This window comes from Talpa occidentalis, unplaced genomic scaffold, assembly GCF_014898055.3.
Source record: "Talpa occidentalis isolate TD23 unplaced genomic scaffold, MPIMG_talOcc4v2.1 talOcc4.15, whole genome shotgun sequence".
NCBI classification, from domain to species: domain Eukaryota; kingdom Metazoa; phylum Chordata; class Mammalia; order Eulipotyphla; family Talpidae; genus Talpa; species Talpa occidentalis.
Window position 1 is genome coordinate 84,789,440 of NW_023601543.1, and position 25,228 is coordinate 84,814,667.

Sequence of the window (25,228 nt, forward strand, 5' to 3'; positions counted from 1 at the left end):
CAGAGCTAGTCAATTTCATAATGTTGGTTGCTTCTTTATCCTTAGCAGTTTCAGTTTTTCATCCAAATTGTGTATGCCTGTAATTTGCCCTTTACAGTGTAAACTCCCTTCTCCCCATGTTTCCCCATCTTGTTCTCTTTTTCTCCATGAACCTTTGAGCTCCCTTATCATCCAAACTCCGCCCTGAGATGCAGACCTTAGCAGTTCATTCTTTTGGTGCCTCACCATTAAAACACATCTTCCCTTCCTTCGAGTGTTGTATCCATTTCCCACCTCCTTTCAGCCTGTAGCCAGAGTCAGCATGGTATAGCAGGAAGAGATGAACTTTGAAGTCAGGAAGACCACGGTTCAAAAGCATCTCTGTCTGGATGGCTCTGGAAATCATTTCACTTTGTTAAGCCTCCCTTCCTCACCTATATCAAGTGGATCAGTGACTGCATGCTTACTATATCTGAGCTTTGAATGATACAGTGAAGATAAACTGCAATATACATTTAGATGTTGCCTGGTGCATAGAAGGTGACATACAGACAAATGTTTGAGACTAAGCACCCTTCCTTCCCCCCATTTCCCAGTAATTCCTTGTTTGGAAAAATTACTGCTATTCTATATGTGATTGAGAGTGTCTGAGGTGGGCCGAGATTCTACAACTTTATCCTGGGTGGCACTGAGGCTACTGGTGCACCGACCACGCTTTGAGTGCCAAAGTCTTTCGAGGAAAGTTCACAAGTGTAGCGTTCAAGAATGCATTCAGTTGCACATCACAGAACAGCTCAGAGTGTCTTTCAGAATTTTTTCTCACACATCAAGCAATCTAGAGGTGGCAGATGGTTGCTAGCGTGTGCTTTGTGGCTCGTGTCAAGCCCAGCAATGGCTGTGATGCTTGTTGGTGAGCGGCCACCAGGTGAGCCTTTGGGTTCAGACTTCACATTCAAGGCAGTAAGAGGGTCAGCTAAGCCCTTGCCATTTTTATCATGAGCAGGTATTTTTTCAGCACCCCCCGAAAAGAATGGCTTACATAACACACATATAATCTTGGTGTCACGGTCACACTTCACTCCAGGAAGGACTGGGAAAATGAGTCTTTAGGGATAAAGGAGAGAGGGGGTATTGAACAGAGTCTGTTCTCCTAGGTTCATTCTAGGTAAATACCATCCTCTATTAAGTAACTTCTGTGGAGTTTATTCTCATACCTAGCCTGTCAATAAACATTTAATTTTTTTAATTTTTTTTTAATAGAGGCATGTTTTTCTTTGTTTGTTTGTTTGTTTGTTTTGTTTATACATGCACTGGGTACAGTCAGAAGCGCGGGAGGGTGAGAGAATTCACCAGAGCCAGAGCGGGGAGCAGAGCAGGCAGAAGGACTGAAGTACACTGCTGAGGAGAGCAGCGGGCGGCAGGAGAGGTCTGCGCGCCATGCGGGACCCTCCTCCGGTGGCTGGGAAACATCCGGGGATCGAACCGGCGCCGCAGAGGCCGCGGGCAGCTTCGCAACCCAGCGCTCAACCGCTGCGCCACCGGGGAGGCCCTCAATAAACATTTAAAAGGTACAATGTAACCCCTATGGACTGAATGTTTGTATCTCTCCAAAATTCATATCTGGGAAATTCATCCCTAGTCTGATGGTATTTGGGAGTGGGGTGGGGCCCCCAAGGGGTAATTAAATCATGAGGGCCGAGCCTTTAAGCACGGGATTATGTCCTTTAAAAGAGACCCCAGAGAGTTTGCTTTTCCCTTCCACCAGGTCAGGACACAACAAAAGAGACATTTATGAACTAGCAAGCAGGTCCTCACCAGACGCAGAATCTGCTGGCACCTTGATCGTGAACTTCCAGCCTCCAAAACAGTAAGAAATATGTTATGTTGTTTTTCAGCCACTAGTATTCTGTTTTATATATATGGTACTCATTGTGTGGTATTCTATTATATGGTATCGTGTTAGCCCAAGGGCAGTAAGACAATAATCCTTTGAAGGTTTACATACTGCTCCAATGGGTCAGTTGCTTTTTTACAGCTTTTATATCACACAAGGCTAATATGATCTTCAGTATTACACAAAACATAATTGTGGGTAAATAAAGTCAGCTTTCAGTTCTTTAAGAAAACATTCACATTCTTACAAACCATAGACCACATCACTTCATGTAAGTAATTGGATTCTTAAATACTTTAATTTACATTTAATTAGGTCTCAGTGAAGGAATTACATCTTGGGAATAATAGGTCAAAGGGAACATGGGAATGTTAATCCCTGGCTATAAATAGAAGACTGGTGATACACAGTAAACACAGATCAAAATTAAGTTCAAAAGTCATGCCTAAAATAGACTTACAAATGGGGCTTTTAAAGAAGAATTATTTCAGTAATAATAACTCTAGCTGCTATTTTAAGAAAGCATGCACGTTACAGTAATGTATTTAACTAATAGCAAATTAAATTAGTGGTGTCTAATAAAATTATTGCATGAAAAATGATTCTTAACATGCAAGAAAGTTGAATAAACTCTGGAATGGGAGAAACAAAATTCATATCCACATTAAATTGATTTTAATTAATATTAAATATCAATAATGAAATCAGATTTCCATTATTCATGACTATATTGACATTTTCACCAGCTTTACTTAATGAATCAGTCAATATACACAGGACCTGTCAGTAGTCTGCTAGAGGCTTTAAATGAATGTTACCACTGTCATAGGATGGCATGAGCCACATAATAACAACCCATTTTCAGAGATGATGTGTAAAGACATGGTTTTGGCTTTAGATACAGCTTTGGGATTACAACCTGCATCTGTCACCTTCTTCAGCTGCTGGCCTCCAGACTACCCCCCAACCCCCATATACCCCATTGTCAGTGCTGACACATAGAATTGCTCTGAGGATTCAGTGCTCTCACAGATGCTCTTCCGCCTCCGCGTCTCAGAGAACACTTGCTCTGCTTTCTGTGGTTGTTTGTTTTATTTATTTATTTTTTGATATTTATTTATTTATTTATTCATTCATTCATTCATTTATTGATATTAGAGTATCAGGAAAATGCTTTGAGGGAAAGCATAGTAGAGAAGACCATGTAATCCTCACGTGGTTATCCTATTATTTTAAAGTGCTTTAAAGTATTGCAAGTCCTCATGATATCTGAGATAAAGACTAAAGTAACTTCTAGAAGCAAATGCGAATGATTTTATAGTTTGCTGTTCTTTCATCATTTGGAGCTCTTGACCTTTAGCAAACTTTGCCATTGTACTGATAATTAAGAGCTGATGAAGTCCATAGACTACATAGGCTCTATGATAGCTTGTTCTGCTTCATGCTTTGTTAAGTACATCTTTTAAAAATTCATATCAATTAGTGTCTGAGCTTATGCTGCCTTACAGCAGAGAGAACTTGGGCAGCAAAGATTATTTCCAAAGAAAGTGGGTGTCCCGGTACCGTGGAAATGAGCAGCAACTCCCTACTTGTTTTGTAGCAAAAATACCACATTCACTATTAGGGCAATAATATCACATAGGTGGGTTCTTCTGTGATGCAGGGATCATCTTTGCCAGTTGCATGTAAGGTCATATAAAGAACTGATCATATTTCTGATGCAGGATGAAATCAGGCAGGGGATGGAGATTGGCTGACTTATTCATTGTATCCTACGAGCATGTGATTAAGGCTTTGGGGCTTTCAGGGATTTAAAAAATATTCAAGACTTGAAATCAAATTTATGGGCTCAAAAATACAAAGTGAGAACTGTAAAATAGAAATGAATAAATGTTTAATTAAATGTCTGCAAAGCCTAACATTATGTCAACTTTAATAATTAATAAATTTAGCATTCATAAACATATTGTTACACTTGAAAGCCATCCGTAAGTTCTGTTTTCTCACTTTACAAGAGTTGGTGTATGTGCGTGATGACTGCTGAGAAACTATAATGAATCCATAAATCAAATGTTACTTGTAGCCAAATATCATGAAACATAATTATAAAATCCTAACTTTCTTTTTGCAGCAATGAATTACGCTTCCTGTGGGATGTGGGTTTGTTGTAATATGTTTTTTATAATATAGAGGGGAGAATCCAAAAGTAAGAGAATGTTAGTTTCAAGCCTGCTTAGACCAGTCCTGGGAGTAAAGACTTGATAGCATGTAAAAAGCAGAAGTTGGTGAGCACCCACCATATAGAAATCCTGGGTCTGAGTAATAGGATTTGATGTGTGATCATAGTAGTTATTGGCAAGAAAAATCTGTTTTATGCTTTAATGAAAAATTCACCTTTTAAGTCCTCTCTAATCACCCTTGTCCTCTCTCCAAAGTCCATACTGATTATACATGTAATGACTTTTCAAATATAAACTATCTTTGCAAATGTCTAGACTTGGTTTTCATAGTGTCGTAATGTACTCCTGATGGACTGAGTTCTCTGCAGCCTTCTGATGCCCATGCTGGCATCCAGGCATCCACATTGTTCTTTTCTGTCACCCTTCTAAAGAATTTGCCCTAGAATAACACTCCTCGCCCTTACTCCTCATTCATTTGTACATTCATCCCTCATTTATTGAGCCTACTGTGTGCCAGGCAATGTGCTGGGTTTCGGGAATTCTAAGTGAATGAAGCATGAGTTTGTTTTCTGCCTGAGAGAACTACTAACCCATCACTTTGCTATTCACAGTACAGTCTTTGGACACACCAGCATATTACAGAAATCAATCTCAGGTCCCACCCCACACCGACTCATATTCACATGAAAGTCTGAGAAGCGCTTCCGAGGCAGTGGTGGTAGACAGGTCCATAGCCAGCTGTTCAGAGTACGGTGCATGATGCAGCAGAGGAAAGCTATTGCAGTGCTACTCACTGGACTCAGCTTCCGCCCCTCCAGCTCACAGTTGCCCTTTCCGAGCCAGCCTTCTGCCGCCAGCTCAGCCTTACTCACGCACCTTTCTCTTCCTTGATGTTGTCTTGGCAGGGAATGTTCTTTCTGAATAGACTTTCTGTTTACCAAGAACAGGGTTAGGGACTTACACTTCTGTACCCCATGTACCAAATGATACTAATTAGCAAGTGCTTTTGCTTCATCAGTTTAGCAAAAATACTAAGATAAAGTAGAGTTCTCCTGCTGAGAAGTCCAGGGACTATGCTAGCTGATATCACTCATGGCAGTTGAACTACCCGCAAAAGAGAGGTCAGATTGGGCCGACTTACTCAGCTGAATGAGAGGTCAGATTGGGCCGACATACCCAGCTGAATGAATACGAAGCCAACTTTTCTCCAACTGCTTACTATTGCTGTTATGCAAACGTGAGCAACTGTCCAAGCAGACATAGCCCAGGCCCATGGGAGCAGTGTTCATTGGGGAAAGCCCCAGAAGACAGAAGTAGGGCCCAGTGTGCAGGTCTCTAGTTCAGTGCACAGCAATATGGCAGGACCGGCCATCAGACCCTAGGAGAGGGGAAAATAAAATAGGGAGAAGACGTAAATGATCCAAAAACACTGCCAGAATGGAGAAAAGGGTAAAAGAGAAAAAAACAAAACTGGGACAATGGAAAACCATAAACCCAAGTAGTTTGGTAATCCCAATCATTTAACTGTGCTGTTTAGTTAAAAAGGGATGATCGGTGGCCTGAATTAAAAAAAAAAAAAAACGAACAAACAACTTTCTTCTAAGTTATATTGTTTACAAGAAATATATCTAAAACAAAAGAGCACAGAAATGTTGAAATAAGATGGTTGGAAAGGTCAAAAGAAAGTTGGTATATCCATGGTAATATCAGAAAAATTAACTGTAAGGCAAAGTTAATTACTAAAATGGCCATTAACTATCTTTAAAAAGGGTTTAATGCATCAGAAATTTTGACAATTTACAACTTATATATCCTAATAACAGCTTCAAAATGGATAAAGGAGGATATTTAAGGAGAAATAGCAAATTCACAATCATAGTAATTTGAAGAAAACCATTATTATATGAAAGACATAAACAAACTTGGTTTATGGAGAGAGAGGGGGGGACAATACTAAACTAAAAGATACATTTTTTTTTAAAGATTTATTTATTTATTTATTTATACAAGCACTGGGTATAGTCAGAAGCGCGGGAGGGCGAGAGAATTCACCAGAGCCAGAGCTGGGAGCAGAGCGGGCAGAAGGACCGAAGCACACTGCGGGCGGCAGGAGAGGTCTGCACGTCATGTGGGACCCTCCTCCGGTGGCCGGGGAGCAGCCGGGGATCGAACCGGTGCTGCAGAGGCTGAGGGCTGCTTCGCAACCCAGCGCTCAACCGCTGTGCCACCGGGGAGGCCCCAAGATACATATTTTTTAAGCACATGTGGAACTTTAAAAAAATCTGACTATATATGGAGCATAAAATAATTTCAACAAATGTCAAAAAGTTATTATCATGCATCTCATCTCTCCTGATGACAATTACATTAGAAATCATTAGAAATCTAGAAAACACTGATAAGGGACTGATCACAAAGATATACAAAGAACTCACACGGCTCAACAAAAACAAAATAAACAATCCAGTCAAGAAATGGGCAGAAGAACTCAAAAGACATTTCTCCTAAAAGGAAATGCAAATGGCCAACAGACATATGAAAAAATGTTCAACATCCCTTATCATCAGGGAAATGCAAAGCAAAACCACATTGAGATACCACCTTATACCAGTGAGAATGGCACATATCAAAAAAAAAAAAAAAAAAAAACAAATGTTGGCGAGGGTGTGGAGAAAAAGGAACTCTCCTGCATTGCTGGTGGGAGTGCAAACTGGCCCAACCACTATGGAGAGCTGTGTGGAGTTTCCTCAGTCTACTAAAAATGGAGCTACCATATGACCCAGCAATTCCACTCCTAGGGATCTACCCAAAGGACACAAAATCAGTGATTTGAAAGAGCATCTTTACCCCTATGTTTATGGCAGCACTGCTTATAATAGACAACACCTGGAAACAACCCAAATGCCCAAAAACAGATGACTGGATCAAGAAGATGTGACACATATACACCATGGAATATTATTCAGCAATCAAGAAAGATAAACTCATGCCATTCCCAGCAACGTGGATGGAGCTGGAAGGAATGATGCTCAATGAGATAAGCCAGAAGGAAAAAGAAAAATATCAGATGGTTTCACTTATAGCGGGAATATAGGGGAACCCAATAAGACATCGGTGTAAAAAAATAATAATAACAGTACAAACCACAACAAAGCAAAAACAGACAATTATGAATCAGGGACATCCTGCAGGGGAGGAGAAGGGAGAGGGGTCAGAGGGAGGGAGGGAGGGAGGAGCACAGGGGGCTGTGGTGATGGTGCACGGGTGCCTTGGAAAGGAGATTTTATGGGGACTCAATCTGAGGGGGGGCAGCAAATATTGTCTAAAAAATGTAAAAAATGATAAATGTTAAAATAAAAAAAAATACATAAAAATAAAAAATCTAGAAAACGAAAAAAAAAGAAAAGAAAAACATTCCACACTTTTGGAAATTAAGAAGACTTAAAGTGAAAATTAAAAATTTAATTAAATTTCTCAAAGGAGAAATCATTGGAATTTTGAAAATACCTATATTTTTAAGATTGTAAAAAATACGACACATAAAATTGGGGAAATGCTGCTAAAGTGAAATTTATGGGAAGTTTGTAGATGAAGATGCTTACATTAGAGAAGAAGAGTAAAAATAAATTAAGTTTCCAAATTAAGACTTTAGCAAAGAAACACAAAAGAAGCTAAACAAATTTAGGATGAGAATAATAGCGATGAGAACATAAATTAAAAGATAAAACAGAGTGGGTGAAAATAAGAGCCAACTTGTTTATTTTAAAACAAAAACATCAGTGACAAGTAACTGATGCAGTTCATAAACTAGGGAAGGCAAAGAACAGTAAGTCCCCCTGTTCTTAGGAACATCTAAAGGGCTCACTGCAAGTGCATGGAGACTGCTAAGGAGGACCCCTGGGCTGGAGTGCCCTGGCTTGGAGTGCCCTGGCTTGGAGTGTGGATGTCTCTTCACAGAAAGCTTAGTAAGAGGACCAGGTGGCAGAGATTCAATGCTGAGATGGCAAGGTGGAATCTTCTGATTATCTCGATGAAATATAAGACAAAACCCCAGATGAGAACGAGGAGGGCAGGTAGGGAATCAGCTCCTTAACTATCCTCCCACTCACTGATCTTTTCATGCATCCTCACCAGAAATTATGCCTGTAAAAAGAACTACTAGAATTCCCTTTGACAAAGACTCGGGGGGCAGGGGTGGCATTCAGCTTACCATGGAGGATGCCTTGGTGCAGACCATGATGGCAACCTCTCTTCCAAAATCATGCTTAACGCAGTGGTGAGTCCTTTGAAAATGTATTTAAAGTTTTGACTTGGGGGCCTCCCTGGTGGTGCAGGGGGTTAAGCACCGCACTATGAAGAAATCTGCAACCTCTGCAGCACGAGTTCCATCCCCGACCGGCCAGGGAGCAACCCACATGGTGAGGCAGACCTGTCCTGTCTTGCCCGCTGCTCCCCTCAGCAGTGTATTTCAGTAGATCTTCCTGTTCTGCTCCCCACTCTGTCTCTGGTGAATCCTCCCACCCACTGGCATCTCTGGCCTGTACCCAGCTCTTGTATGCATAAATAAATAAGTCTTTTAAAACAATAAAGTTTTGACTTAGACAAAAACCCAATCAATGCTGATAAAGATGAGTGAGAGTGGAAAATATTTTGCACCAAAATAATATGTAACTTTAGAGTAAAGAAACAACTGACATTGGAGGTCCTTTGTTTAAAGGATTTTCACATTTTAAGCAACAACAGGAACTCCCTCAGCTGACAGGTTTTCAAGAAAAAAAATCAAATTACTAATTGTTTATTTAATGTTGTTGGTTTGACGAATCTGATTAATAACTGCACTTAGGTGCTCAATAAATGGCAGTTATTTTATCAGTGTTTAGTGTCTTTAATGTAATAGCTCTTATCTGTTTAAGAAAACATACAGTTCCTATTCTGAAAAGTAGATTTCTCCATGATCTGTTGAAGTTAGCAATAGACTAGGGTACACACTATTTTCTTTAGTTTATTCTTTAAGATTTAGTATCTGAGTGATATTTAAGGAAATTGTACACACCTATAATAATCATAAAAGATTCTCTCCATGGTTCAAGAACATAATTATTCCCTCTGTTCTTTAGTATGAACATTTTCTAGGCTTGTCTTCACAGACGGGTGACTTCTTGTTGCTAGGTTGAATCGAATAGACTGGAACTGGGGGTTTATTGTCCCTTATATTCAGGATAAGCAAGGAATAACACCAGTGGTACTAGAGCCATCATACTTATCTAGCTCAATTTATCTCACCACCTTGCCTTTCCTGATGATTCACAGCACCATTTTTCCTGCTGTCTGAATGTGACTGTGTAAACTGAGTGGAAAGTAGCTGGTTTACTAATCACTTTAGTTTATGGCAACATGAATTTCATGCACAGAAAGAATGAACAGAACATTACACGACTACATTCAGTCTAGAAACTGATTTGTCCAAGTACTGCGTGCATGTTTCTAGGGTAGACATGTCTAGTCCATCTTCCTCTTGATGCCACCACTAGCTCACAAAGCAGTGGTTTTTGACTTTTACACCCAAATCTTATACGGATCTTGAGTCATTTCAACAGTCAATGTTCTCCTTCCTTCAGCGCTTTCGCCACTGGTCACTCACCTGCCCTTGGGGCATGTTATTCAGGGGAATGAGATAATGGTGTGCAGATGGTGCCAGGTTCCTGGAAAGAAAGCTAATGATTCAGGCATTGTCAGTAATAACTCCTGGCAAGGCTCAACGTGGCTTCTCTTCTGTGCACTTCTGGGAGCGTTTGTGTTTTTAACAGAGCAGGCCAAACAATTAATGGTTAAAAAAAGATATTGTTCTCTTTGTCTGAATACAAGTAATTTTAGAGTTCTTTTAAAAATTAATTTTCCACATTTTATAAATATTTGCCTCAGCTCAAACTGTAGGACATGCTAACTATAACTTGTGTCAAAATAGCAATAATATTTAATAAATCCAGATGCACTGTTGTGTATAAAAGAATAAGATTCCCCTTGTTTGTGTTGGCAGATGAGTGAAACAGGTGGACCTTCCGTTTGCCCACAAAAGCAGTTAAGGGTTTGTTTCTCTTCAATCAAAACAGGGCATAAATTGTGAGGGCAGTCCTGTTGCCCGGCACCATTTTGGCCTTCGGCCATTGTCACATGTCCTCATTAAGCTCCGATCTTCAGAGATGAAATATAGGTCAAGGGTGTCCAGTCATTGAAGAGGTTCGGGTTCTATTGGTCATTCATCCCCAGATCCTGTGTGACCCTCTAAAGACAAGCAAGTTGCTCTCTGAGCTTCTACAGACCCAAAGCACAACTGTCAGGTGCTGGGGGTGGTGTGATAACATACATCTGAACACCATGAACCTGTCCCCCTGAATCACATAAAGTGCTACCAGCCAGTTACCTCAATAAAAATAATGCAAGTAAAAAATGAAGTTCTAAAAAAAAAGCTAACAGACACCATGAGGCAAGTTCAGTGGGTGGGTGTTTCTCTTCCTTTGAGCTCTCCCTGCCTCCCAGATTGCTATGCAATGGCTGCAGGCTCCTGACACTGCAGACACCACTGTCACCTAGGAGCTGGAGGCCCCTCTGTGATATCTGGAGGGTGCAAGTTAAAGGCACTGTCCCTCCTGCTTGCTCTCTCAGCAATGTGTGGTGAGGCATCCAAATCGTTATCTGTGACATTCTGATAAGGAAACCAGGCCCGGGGAGTGAAGTGGCCATTGGGATCACCCAGTAAGTCCCAGACAGAGCAGGAACTAGAATCTTCTGTCCGCCGGGGCCTGTTCTACATCACTGCTTTCAGAAAGGAGCCACCAGCTGCTCTTCAGATGCCAGAAAGCGACATCTTACCTGGAGGACGGCCCCTCTCTTTCCTGACACGCCCTTTGCTTTGAGACCAGCTGTGAACATTCTCCTGCATTTGAGAGCTTCTCATGTCATTAGGTGCACTTGGAGCCACAGCTGAGTCACACTCCTCAGCGTGTAATATGCCGTCACCTACACTACCTGTTTAAAACTTTTCCTTTTTCTCCCTTTCTTTTTTTCTCATACTCCCGCACACCAGCAAGCTCAGTACCCATCTTTACGTATAAACGGACCTTTGAAAAATATCCTGTCCTAGTCCACTGTTCGGTCCAGGTGATTCTTCTTTCCTGTGTCATCGTGTGAAATTTCTTCTTCGCTCTACCAGGCCTAAGGCATAGACCCGACTGTGGTTGTATGTCTTTCAGTAAGAATGGACCCTGGAAAAACATTATTGTTTTGTGTTTTTACATTTCATTTGTAATTTTAATTTATACAAATGTTGTCTTATTCTACATTCTTTTTTTTTCTTACGATTTTGCTTAACCCTATGCTTTTAAGACCTATCCATTTTTATGTACTTTAGTTCATTGCTTCTGATCACTGCTTTGATTGCCATCTTACACTTCCATTTTATTAATTTACTCCCCTCAAGATGGATGACTTTTGTTTCAGGATTTTTAATTCATTTTGAAGTCACTGGTTTGAGATAGCAATCCAAATTATTTTTCTTTGTAGAATCAATGTTTCAACATCATCCAGGAAACATAATTGTCATGAGGTTGAATGAAATAAGAAAGTTTAAGTTGAAATTAACTTCAAATGTTTAATACAGTACTTTAACTGTATTAAACTGTATCTCACTGCATTCCTTGCTATGATTTACCAAAAACAAGTCTATTCAGTTCAATTAAATGAATGTTTCTTGAGCATCTACTCAAATGTAAGTGTCACCTTAGGTACGGGGAGGCCAAAATGAATGGAAGCCAGTGTCCCATTTACAGTCTTGTAGGGGAGACTTCCATGCCAACACCTAATGTGGAAAGTATAACCATCAGGGCACGTACTGAAGTGATGTTCAAACTGGACCTTGATTCTCGAAGCGGGTATAAATGTTACATACTTTTAATGAGGTCATAAGTCACATTCTACAGAGAGGAAGGGCCCTTTTAAAGATACTCAGGCATGGAAAGACAAGACGTGTGCTAATAGCAGCCAGGCAATGCTGTTGGGAGAATGGAAGGATGTGAGGATGGAATGCTAAGTTAGGGCTAGATTGTGGTAGATTTAGACCACACATGCTTCCAAGAGCTGGTGATGGTCACCAGAGCTGGTGATGGTGTTTAACAGGGAGGGTGTCATAATAAAAGTTGTATTTTTGAGACAAGACTGTCGTGGCCAGGTGGATAGCAACTAGACAAGACTGATGCCAGAAAGACAAACTTTAGGAGGCTACTGTCAGAGTCAAGGGTGAGATGGTGAGGACTTGGTTCGTGGCAATGACACTAGTGATGGGGAAATGGTAGCTCAATGAGCAACTTTATTGGGAACTTGCTTTCGTGCTTTAGTGTCTCATGGTCTTTGGATATGATCCTCTAGCATTAGTCTTTTTTTTTGTTGAGAACCAAGGGTGAGGTTTTAAAGTGCTAGGTTCAAGTGCCCTGCCGTCGTTCTCTGAAGAGAAGTTACTTCACTTTACAAACCATTATCAAAACTTACCGGGAAGAATAGGTAGGCATGTTTTGATATGTATAAGTATGCCTGTGTGAATACATGTTTGTGTATGTGTATAGATGTATATATGTTCAAAAAACTTAATTGGGACACATTATAGATTATTATTTAGAAGAGAAATCTGTTCTTATTTTTTCTTTTAAATAACCTGGCAGCCTAGGATTAAATCTGTAAGAAATTATTGTAATGAAACAATTATTTTGTTCAGTTCGTTTGCTGAAATTTAGTATGACTCCATTCAAATTACTTTCTTTGGGAAGCTGGCATTAAAATATATTTGATGAAACAAGAGTCATCAAATGTAAATCACTTAGAGGGCCTCCCCGGTGGCGCAGCGGTTGAGCGCTGGGTTGCAAAGCTGCCCGCAGCCTCTGCAGCGCCGGTTCGATCCCTGGCTGCTCCTGGGCCACCAGAGGAAGGTCCCACATGGCGCGCAGACCTCTCCTGCCACCCGCTGCTCCCCTCAGCAGTGTCCTTCGGTCCTTCTGCCTGCTCTGCTCCCCGCTCTGGCTCTGGTGAATTCTCTCACCCTCCCGCGCTTCTGACTGTACCCAGTGCTTGTATAAATAAATAAATAAATAAATAAATAAATAAATAAATAAATAAATAAATAAATAAATAAATAAATCTTTAAAAAAGAAATGTAAATCTCTTAGAGACTATTCAAATGGAAGGTGCAAGAATGCTGGCAACAAGATAAAAGCAAAGAAGTGTAAAAAACGGGAAACTAGTATTAACTTGAAACTATCATTGCTGAAATATGAAGAATAATAAAACAGCTATTTTGCATTTTGCCAAAGCGGTTTTGAGTTAATAAGAGAAGTTTGGCTTCAACAAGGACCACCGGACTAGAAGCTAAAGATAGTGCTAAGAACATACTCAGTTCACCCGACTCGGATTCTTGTGGCAACCCAGTAACAAAGGGAAAGCTTAGGCCATCTTTTATGTTGTTGTGGATGGATGTAGGTCTAGCATTGAGGGAAAGCTCATTTTCCTATATATCCTAAGATCACTGGTGCACATCTTTTGTGGACAAATATATAAATATTTTGGTTTACTTCTGAGAATTTTCCTCATCTCCATGCCAAGTCTTACTTACATTTTCCACAGAATGAATACAGTCAAGTTCAAAAGCAGCACTGTTCATTAGAAAAGTTTCCATAAAATCCCATATAGATTCTTTGAAATCCCCAGTGTGAGAGAAAGTCAGGGTAATTCACAGAGGAGAGCAAATCCTCAGGAGGTATAATGCTTTGTGGCTACACACTGCAGGAAAAAATATTAGGTGGCAATCTTGGAATTAAGCAATTTTATGAAGACCAGTGTCATTTCAGAAAAAAGAAAACAACATTTTTTTTGGTGGACATTTCTATCATAGAATTTTCCCCAGAATTATAAAAAATAAAATAAATGGAAATATTATAATGCTCTTCTCTTTATAAACAGAAGTACTTGAATAGAAAGACATTGAAGTGTGTGCATTATGGGCAATCACAAATACTTCCTGTTTTCTACCAACTGATTAACCTACCAGCAGGGTATCATCGTACTTATTAATTAGAAACCCACCCCAAGAGTGTCTATCATCTCCCAGGCACAGTTCTAAGCTTTGTCCAAGTATTAACTCACTGAATTCTTATAATAACCCAGGAGCAAAGATGGCTGCTGTCCCATTTTTCAGCAGAGGAAATGGAGCACGGAGCTTTTAAGGAGCAAAGCCGGAATTCAATCCAGCTCCAATTCCAGCATCTGCACTCTTCACTCTTTACTGTGTTGCCTGTTGGATAACCCTTTGTTATTTGTATGACTTGCTGGATGGTGACTCTTGAATTGGGAAACAGCATCCACTGTCCAGCCTTGCAGAACTCAACAGCCTGCCATGTTTGTAATAGGAGAGGGGTTCCTCATTTGTCGTCCGTACCTGTGTCCCTCCACTCCCTCCTGCAAGCTCCTTTGCAACCTGCAGGCCTGCAATTTCTGACCTCCCCATGCTCTACTTCCCCCCTTCCATGCTTTTTATTCCTAAGAGCTCTGTTGGGTAGAGAGGGAACTATCTGAGTTGATGGAATTTCCACCCCTCACCCACCCCCTCTCAGCTTTCAGTCTTTATTCTAAACAGTTATCTTTCTGGGAACTAAGAATTTCTCTCTGAGTCTCAGAGATGATTAGGCTGGAGAACCTGGCCTTAGGAGGAATCCACTGATAGGCTTAAACTCTGTATGTTCCAAGAGTCGTATCTTAATTAATTAATCTTGCATGGTTGGTCCCACTTGTCAAAAGCATTCTTCTCCCATCTCTATAGTGCTGCAATACTCAATAAATTCATGAAAAAACTGCTATTTTTCATGTGAATTATTCTTATAACTGCTTATTAGCACTCCTATTTAATTCCCCTGAGGTTTCTGTGGAAATAATGAGGCAAAGGACTTAGAAATTGTGTTCTACAAATTCCCTTCAAAGCCTTAGCAAGTCATGAAAGTTATACTTTGAATCTCTGCTTTGTAAGACACACTTTATTTTCTTTTGAAAAAAGGAGTTCTGTTGCTCCAGCCTTGGCATTCGCTATTGACAACCTGCTCGCCCGTTGTGGCTGGGCAGTGGACAACAGTGCCCAACACCTTCGTGGGCGCTCGTCACTGTTCTTGGCATCAGACTAGCAGGCTCGTGTTTCATAGAGCTTTGACCAAAGCGCAGTGGCCGCTCGGGGTCAGGAGTAGTTCTTTGACTCTTGGAGTCATGTTTAATTGATTCATTTGCTGCTGACCATTTGAGTTCTTTCGGATGATTATAATCAGGAAATCGTGACCTTGGGTCCTATCTTCATGGCCCAAGGTGAAATAGACTCCAGAAAATACCTCAAAAGATTTGGGCAGATGAAGAATTCAGGTAACACTCACCGAGATCTATGTCATAGATACTTCCCTTGAGCGTTTGTTTGTTTTCCCTTTCCCAAATAGAGGGTTTTATTTCCCCCTTGAGTTATTGGGATAATTGTAGCTCTGTTGATCTGGCCTTAGAAAACTGGAGAGGATCCTGACTTCTATTTCAGCACCAGTTTCTGGATCTTGTCAAGTTTTGTATTTATTTAAAAGATGATATATTTTGAGGTCAAATTAGTCTAAACACCAAATTTAGGATTTTGTGAAAGAAAAAAAAAAAGCACAAGGGCAAAGGTTTGCAAAACCTAATATGCACAGAAATGTTTGTGTAATGTTTTTTAAGAATTAATGGAAACACGGGAGGTCAGTGAAACACTGCCCCCGCGGGGCTGTGAACCCAGCGACGGAGTGTCTGAGGCATGAGAACTAGAAAGCGAGTGTGCCCTCAAAGGCCAGTGCAATGCAGAAAGTCAGCCAACAGCTTATGTGCCAAAGCTATATTTAGTTTTGGGAACTATATTTCGAATGTAAGTAAAGTATTTTTACAAAGAATTCTTTTCTAATCACAACAGTACTGCCTTTTCAGAGGGATTCTAGATCTGTGGGTTGCATCAGAACACCTGGCCTCCTTACGGTACGCTCCACTAGATCACCCCAAGGCCACTGCTCCTTGAAAGCCTCTAACAGGCCTCTGAGGAGAAGCCAGGCTTGACTTTTCTCCGAGGAACAGGGGGGCAAGCCTTTGGGAAAGCTCACTCTGCTCCTCCGGCTTGCTCAGGAGTCTTCGCCAGTTATTTACCTTTTGGCTTATTGTCCTGGTCTGCAGGCAGATAGAAATCAAATGGGGCACCACCTCCTCAGAAACCTCTTTTTTCATTACCGCTGCTAAAGCAGCCCACCAGTCCCTTTGTTTTCTCCTTGTTTAAAGCGCATATTGGTTCTAGAAATCAAATCTTGACTTGTTTATGTATTTGCCATGTGCCTCCCTTTACGATCTGGTGAGTTCTTTGACGGCGGGAACACTTTCTTTCATGTTTACTGCTCTGCTCCGGTGCAGAGGAGATTCCTGCCACATAAGCGCTTGCTCAGTAGGTACGCGTTGACTCTGGCTAGTGGCGTGAAGCCGCCATCATCCATTTTGAGGTGAAATCTCTCCATTGACTAGAATTGGGAGACTCAAACCCACCAGCTGGAAATAATCTAATGAGGGTCAGGTGAGTCAAGAGAGCTGTACCAAAGTGTCCCTTTGGCTAGAAAGGTCATGTGGGGAGATCAGTATTATTCCCAGGCACACTGTGCTTGCTACTCCAGAGGGGCTACAGAGTGGAGAAGTCCTGTAGCAGGACATAGCAATAAGCCCACCCCCCAAAAAAGTAATGGACAGAAGAATCTCTCTGAGCAGCAGGTTACTTTTTTTTTTTTTCCCTGTGGGACCCTCGCTGGCGGCTGGGGGGAACAAACTGGCGCTGCAGAGGCTGTGGGCAGCCTCACAGCCCAGCGCTCAACCCCTGCGCCACCAGGGGAGGCCCAGCAGGTTACTTTTATTTGGCTTTCAATCTGATCAAATGAAGGCCTCTCTGAGTTCAATGCCTGCATTTAAAACGTTGATGATGTTTTGTATTAGATTAATAACTTGATCTCCTAGAAAAGAAAGAAACCAGTTGACCATGGATTAAATCTTTTCAAATAAAGAGAGGCACCAACCAAATAGTCCTTGGGGCTCTTGCTGTCCAGGGCTGCAGAAGGGGGCTCCAGGTCACCTTTATCAATTACTCCGCCCCTCCGCGGTAGTTTGGGATTATGTTTTATCTGGCCCTCTCATTTCCAGTGTTTTTAATTTGCCTTAAAAAAAAAAAAAAACTACAGTAAATGTCAAACCAGGACACTGAAGCAATCTGTGAAAACAAATCCTTTATCTTGCTGGAAATCGGTAATAATAAATCCATCTGGCTTCTCCTTAGAAGTCTTAGCCTCTGGATCTGGTCAATCATTGGAAAATCCCATGACTCTCCTTAGGAAGCTCACTTTTTCTAGCAGGATTCGGACTCAAAAAACCACCTCATCATTGTAACGATTTCTCCACTAAGCTCAATAAAAATGTATAAAAACCCACCTTTAGTTCTAGCCAATGTGTATTTTGGAAAATACACTTAGTTCCCAATTGGTGGTCTCAAGGGATGCATTTACAAATAAATCGAGAGATGGATTCCAAAACTAGTTTTAACTGCATATTCACCTCATCTCTCAACAAATCTTTAAGGGGACTTTAGGTAAATAGATGTAACTGAGCACTACTTGGCTAAATTTAGTTACAATGAACTGAGCTGGAAATGGGTAAGTTTTGTGGTCTGAATTATAGCTCAATAAAGATTTATTTTTTAATGGACTGAGCTGAGTGAATTATAGTTGCATTTCAGAGTAGCATTATGGAAGACGACCTCAGTGCAACAGGTGGCAGGACTTCTAGTTCTACTCATCTCATTCATTCACTTGTTCATTCATTTTTTCATTTTAATGAGTACCTATCTTGTGTTAGATGGAATATTCTTGGGATAAACAAATGAATATCATGGACATGTGACTTGCCACTACTATGCCTTAACTTTCTCCATTTTCTTAAATAAATGGACTAGCCTGGTGCTTCCATTTGTATGGATCTCATTGCCAGAAAAGGTGTTCACAACTAGGTCAAAAAGAAAGGTGTAGATTTGAGGACATATTGAATGCATAAAAGATCACCTTGTCAGCCACTGAGATATAAGGACTTATTATCAGTAATGGATATTGTGCTTTTTAAAAAAAAACTCAGGACTTTTGAATAAAAGATTTATGCAGTCAGATCAAAGTTTATTACTTCCTCTAATCAGATTCTCAAGTAGTTTAAACATATTTCTCTGTTATTTTAATGATCTAAGTTGTAGCATATACTTGAGCCAAATAGGTTTATTCGCAGCCCTCCGCTTTATCAAATCCATCTCCACTTAGGAAGAGACACTGCTTGCTCCAGCCTGCAATTTGGAAATGCCTTAAAGGGTCATCTGGCTCAAGTTCACCACTGACTTCCATTGATGAGCACGCATTCGGGCAAAAGGAGCAGTTCTGTACGAGAGAGGGAGTTCAGTAGCGATAGCTTCTCATAACCCTAGAACCAAATTTGTCAAGATTTGTCAGGCCGCCCTTTACTTTATAGGTAACAAGAATTTGACATCTTGCCCATCATGTTAGAATGCTGGGCAAACTATGAAAGATGAATAAAAACTTTCTACTCAACTTCTCATTTAACAAACATGAGTCAAACTAAACACAACTTGAATAGGTCGCTTTTGAGAGTACTGTGTCCAGTTTGGGGCATCAGGGCTTATGAGGAATAGTGGTATACAAAGGGCCCACAAGAACTTGTTTAAAAATACTAGATAGTAAAAACACATGTAAAGATTTCCCCTGGAGCAAAGTAGGATAGAACTCTTTGAACAAGTGGAAATGCACATAAGATGCACAGTTAATGCTAATTCCCAGCTTCACTCACAAAGTGCAAAGGGAAGTCCAAGTTAGGGGTAAGCCACTCCTGCTCATGTTTTAGGATGAGCATGATCTTTTTGCTTTGTTAGTCAGATTGGGTATTTCTGAAGTGTAGTGGGAAGTCGATGGGTTCTGACATTGAACGTATGTGGGTGTGAATCACTGCTTTATAAAATGGGAATAAGAATATTCATGTCACAGCAATATTATGTAGAAATAGTGCATGCAAAGTTCTTGGCACAGAAGAGCTACTTGGGAACTATTATGCCCTCCTTCCTCCCTTCTGCACACCTGATCTCTGCATCCATATACCTCCCAACCATTGTCTAGAGCTGTCTGAATGGGGAGATTAGCATGACATTTCTATTTGTCATACATTTTCCACAGAAAACATATTTCCAAAATGGATTTAGTATAATGTATTAGGATTAGCTTACTCGCTTCGTCATTGACCAGCTAACTTGGCTCAACCATTAACCAGTTCACTTAGGCAAGTTTTAACCTCTTAGTAACTCAGTTTCCTCATTTGGTCAGTAAAGATAATAACTACCTCATCAAGTTGTGAGGGCTAAATAAAATAAAATAAGCCATATAAAGCATTTGGCAAAGTACTTGGTGCATAATAAGGCTTGGCTATTATTACTACTATAACTTTGATCGTTATTAGGTATTTAATTTTATGATGGTGTCAACCTAGACAAACCATACTACATGGCTTAGTTCTATAATTCATGCTACTACATTTCATTGAAAATAGGTAACAGTTGTTATGTACTTGTACTATGTCCGAAAATATACTCAGTGCTTTACCTCTTATAGCTACTAACTCCATGTATCAGAGGGAAAGCTGAGGCTCTGAGTTGGTGGGCCTTCCCACCCCACCCCCTACTCCCGATCACATACACAAATACCTCCGCACACCTCCTGATCAGACAAGGAGATGCCCCACTCAGAGGCCAGGCATTTGGTAAGAAGAGGCCTGTATTGTGTTGCTTAGTCTTCCCACAAGTCAAATCAACAGATTCTCCTACCTCTGCCTGATCATAATTCCAAAGTTTCTGAGACATAGAAGGCAAGAGCCAGCAGGGACCTGAAGAGGCAAATTCCATAAGAATTTGGACTGAGAGGTTAATGTTTGAGTATTGATTGGGCCCCTATTATGTGACCTGAACTGGTGCAGCACTAGGAACACAAGGGCAAACCAATCAGTAAGGACGCTTGTTTCATGAAACTTATGATCTCAGGGGTGTTGAAGCCTAAGCATACATAACTGCACGAACGAATACCATATAGTTACCATTTTGGTAAGTGCTGTGATGAATGGAAGTTCTGAGAACAGGCGACTGTATAACAGGACACCTAATTGAACTGAGCTGGGAGGAGAACTGAGGGGGGACCTTTCAGAAGAGTGACATTTGAGCGGAGATCTGGAGGTGAATAGGGATAGTGATTTATTTGGCACAATGTTAGTTGACTGGGCTAGTTAGTAGCTGACCAGTACTAAAAGATGTGTGATTCTCATCCCTGCCTTTTCCCCACTGCTCCAGAAACCTTTGATGGCTCCCAAAAGTTTGCATTTGCCAACTCCATGACACTGCTTTATGAAGCCATTTCTATTTTATTTTTTAAAAAGATTTATTTATAATTACAAGAACTGGGGTACAGGCCAGAGGTATGAGGATTCACCAGAGACAGGCAGATAGACCGAAGTGCACTGCTAAGGGTAGCAGTGGGCGAGTCAGGAGCGGTCTGCAGTGCCATGTGGGTATCTCCCTGGTCGGGGATCGAACTCGTGCTGCAGAGGCTGCGGACAGCTTCACAGTGCTGCGCTCAACCCCTTGCGCCACCAGGGAGACCCCCATTTCTATTTGAAAAGGGGAAAAATGGGCCTCCCTCATGGAACAGGGGTTAAAGTCTCAGCACTATCAAGCTATTGCCAGTAACTGGGCTTTAGCTAACCCACGTGGCACAGCAGACCTCTGCTGTCTCGCCCGCTGCTCCCCTAGGCAGTGTATTGTAGTAGATCTGCCTGTTCTGCCCCTCACACTGACTCTGTCTCTGGCGAATCCTCTCACCCACTGCACCTCTGGTCTACACCCGTCCTTGTATGCATAAATTAAAAGAATAAAAAATAATTCTTTAAAAAGGAGTTAAGGGAAACCCCTTAAGTTCAGCTCCCTGATCCACAACTTGCTTACTACAATCTCGTGTCTTATTTTCATTCCTCTATCTTTGAAGGGTGGGGGGCGGAGTTTGTTGCTATGTCTCTAATCTGTGTGATGCCACAAAGCAGTGCACTGTGAAAAATACTCGAGGAATTCCCAGTAAATTGCTCAGGAGGCAGGTGAAGGGCATGCAGTGGTGCGCTTTGGATCCCCAGAGGTTTTCTCTGGAGAAAATCTTAGCGGGCTTTGTTTGGTTCTCCATGCCTAGGGATGCCATTGTCTCCCATCCATCCCTTTAAAGGCATTTCTTTTCTGCCCTGTTCTGACATGTCAGCGCTTTGGCCTCTCAGGTGTGCGCTCTACCCTTTTAACGCGAATTGAGTTAAACACCAAAAAGAGTAAACAGAAGCATCCAGTTCTGATTTGAGTGTCTCCCCCTGGCTTGAGCCAGTGCTATTCTTCTGTCTGTTGCTGATCAGTTACTAAACCAAGCCCCAAAGACCTTCTCGAAACAGATGCATGGAAGGGCAGAAGTTCCCTAAACAGAAAAGTGAACTCCCTCTTGGGAGAGGCTAGAAGCTGTGTGCGACCTGCTGTAGCTCAGCTGCTGTTGCTGCCACAGTGATGTCACTGCGCTTAGTACCTAGGCAGGGGGCCAGGGGTTGTGGTTCTTCTTTTTTGATAATGAAACACTGACAAACATTCATTTGCTATTATCTTGCCTTATTTTAAAATTCTTTAGGCTTGCTTTTTGCTCAATGAATCCTTTGGCTCTGAGTTTTGCTAAATTGTTACCAGCCAGAATCAAGCTGTGGCCTGGTATATTTAAGAAGTGTAACAAATTACTACAAATTGGTGGTTTAAAACAACAGAAATATATCCACTCACAGTCAAGTAGGCCAGAAATTTGAAATCAAGGGGTCAGAGGATTGGTTCCTTCTGGAGGCTCTGAGGCAGAATCTGTCCCATGGCTCTCTCCCTGCTACTGGTAGTCACCAGCCATCCTGGCTGCCTGTTCCTTGGCTTGTAAGTGCATCGCTTCAATCTCAGCTTCCATGTTCTCCTGGTCGTCTTCTGTGTGTGTCCACACTGCTCTCTCCTTTCCCTTGTGAAGACACCAGTCCCTGGATATGGGTAGGGCCTGCTCTAATCCCATCTGACCCAGTCTTCATGTGATTACATTCAAAAGGCCCCTAGTTAGAATTTGGACATGTATTTTGGATGGACACTGTTCAGTTCACTACAAGAAGTAAAAGCCTCTGCTCTCCATTTAGCCCTCCCTGCCTCCTTTCTGTAATGACTGAAGGCATAATTCATCGATTATGGGGTGCAAACTCTACTTGCCATTGTTCTTGGAACATTACTGCAAGCATACCCAGGAGGTGATGGGAATGATTGTGTGTTCTTTGTGGTGGTGGTTTCATAGGTATACACAGCTGTCAAAACTCAGTGCTACAGTTTATTGCATATAGATTACTCCTCAATCAAGTAGATGAGAAATACACACACACACACACACACATATGCCCCAGGCACACTCATAGCTTTTCCTTTTCCCTCTCCCTTCCATCCCCCTACACCCCATTCCATTCCACACAGAGAAGTGGACATTTTGGCAGGGGGGCAGGGGGGAATGAAAATTTCAGAGGAAAAAACAAACATTACTGAATTACTTTTAAAAATTGGAAATATTCGGGCCTCCCTGGTGGTGCAAGGAGTTAAGTCTCAGCACTATCAAGCTATCTGCAGCCGCTGCAGCACTAGTTCCATCCCCGGTGCAGCAGACCTCTCCGGTCTCCCCGCTACTCCCCTCAGCAGTGTATTTCAGTACATCTACCTGTTCTACTCCCCACTCTGTCTCTGGTGAGTCCTCTTACCTCCCTGCACCTCTGGCGTATAACCCAGCTCTTGTATGCATAAATAAATTAAATCTTTAAAAAATGGAAATATTGAAAATGTTTAGATTATTGAATTTTTAGAGTAATTAAAATATTTTAAATTATTTACATCATTACATAATTCTTTAATCTCAAATGTTCTAAAAACCAATACTGTGAGAAGATTTTAAAGACTGCTTTAAGTACTAAGTACAGCTGAAACATATACTAAGCTCAGATAAAGTCAAGTGACTTTGAGACTCCAAGTGTACCTTTGCCCACCCAGACAGAAGAAAGTCAAGGTGACCGAGGAGTGCCCCTGGCACCAAGTGTAAGTGCAAAGGCATTTATAAACCGAAACTGAATTTGGTTGTCTGTTAGCTCATATTATTATTCAAAGTCTCAAGATCAAGTTTCAAAGACCAAAGCAAAAGTGAATGAACCTGGTCATGCATTTGGAATCTGATGTTAGACTCTTCTTCCATATGCTGCAGATATACAGTTGCTTGTTTCAGGCTTCACCCTTATGACTCTGCTAAGTGCGTCCTCACTACAACTTGGTTTAAGATTTTTATAAACCTTGCTTTTCACCTGCCTCATTAATGGGTACCATGACAATAGAAGGCTTGACATTTAGAGATACATTTGAGAAATAAACATCTAAGTGAAAAAGTGAAAAAGTAGAACACTGTGCAGAATGACTGCTTTTTTAAGTGGAAGAGAAGGTAACCACGAGACACTGGAAAAGGTAGAACATGTTGCTAGTATTTGCATAGGAGAAGAGAATGGACGGGGTTACAAGTGGCTTTTTTGTGTTCGGTGTAGATGCAACAGAAACAGGAGTTTTTTTCCACTGGTTTTGATTTTTTTTAAGGTTGTGATTGGTGGGAGATGGCAAAATTAGACTCATGGAAGAGGGAATATGAGAACAATGAGTAAGAATAGTCATTTAGGTTTCTGAATATAATGTCAGAAGAAATTGTCACCATTCTGGATATCAACTGGATGGATATGCAAACTTCAACTGGGGGCCAGTTTTAAAGAGAGGGCTCATGGCTCCCATTCTGGATCATGTATAATTGATTCTAAATACTGAGCCCCAAAGCTGTCCTGTGGGTATTTGAATGTAACAGAAGACAACATTTCCTATATTCTGCTCCAAATGCAGAGAATCCCCAATTGATTCCCAGAGCGTGCCCTGCCTTGAAAGACCGCATTGGTGGTCTTCCATGTTCTCCTGGTCGTCTTCTGTGTGTGAGTGTGTGTGTGTCCACACTGCTCTCTCCTTTCCCTTGTGAAGACACCAGTCTCTGGATATGGGTAGGGCCTGCTCTAATCCCATCTGACCCAGTCTTCATGTGATTACATTCAAAAGGCCCCTAGTTAGAATTTGGACATGTATTTTGGGTGGACAGTGTTCAGATCACTACAAGAAGTAAAAGCCTCTGCTCTCCATTTAGCCCTCCCTGCCTCCTTTCTGTAATGACTGAAGGCATAATTCATCGATTATAGGCTGCAAACTCTACTTGCCGTCTTCTCATCTTGTAGTACTGGTTTGGAATGAAGCTCTCATATGCCCCGATGTCTTGCAAAGCATTGTATTTACCTTCCAGAGAGCAACCATGACAATACTTCCTTCTTTGCAAAATGATCACGATCACTCCTCCTCAGTGCCAGGTTGGTATTTAAGAAAGTAAGTTTTTGCTAATCTTACCCATTTGGAATTAAGCTGTGACTCCACATCTATCTCTGCTGACATCCATCAAGTCTACTTTAAGTGCCTCAATAGTTATATTCAGTCAGGAAGATGCTAGAACAGGAATTGAAAGAAACAGTCTTAGTTCAGCTGCAAAAAATTCCTCCCTTACAATCAATCAGGAAGTCATTTACGCATGGGGCAGCCTGGCTGTTTAATGTAATTACATTCTTAAATCTGTAAAAGTTCCCCACACACTTCCTATATATTCCACATCACACAGATTGGAATCAAGTCCCCTTTTTCATGTTTCAGGAGCTTGGGGGCAGAACCCTTGGCTGCTTCTATGGGAGACTGAGATGCTGTGAACTGTTTAGCCCAGATACCACCAAGAATGTAGAAATGATAGCAGAGGGATCGCAATCAGTTTGAGAGACATGGCAGCATGAAACGGAAATCACCGTACGAGTTGAGGGCCAATCA

At 41.3% G+C, this 25,228-nt stretch overlaps 1 protein-coding gene across 1 annotated transcript in view; it reads left to right on the plus strand.

The window, feature by feature from the left end:
- The first annotated feature begins 1,805 nt into the window (after window positions 1–1,805).
- ARHGAP6 (Rho GTPase activating protein 6) overlaps window positions 1,806–25,228 on the plus strand; it is a 408,409-nt gene continuing 384,986 nt past the window's right edge. Inside the window, exon 1 of the mRNA XM_054695857.1 lies at window positions 1,806–1,846. The gene's annotated coding sequence lies outside the window, so the exon portion shown is untranslated. The remainder of the gene's footprint in view (window positions 1,847–25,228) is intronic.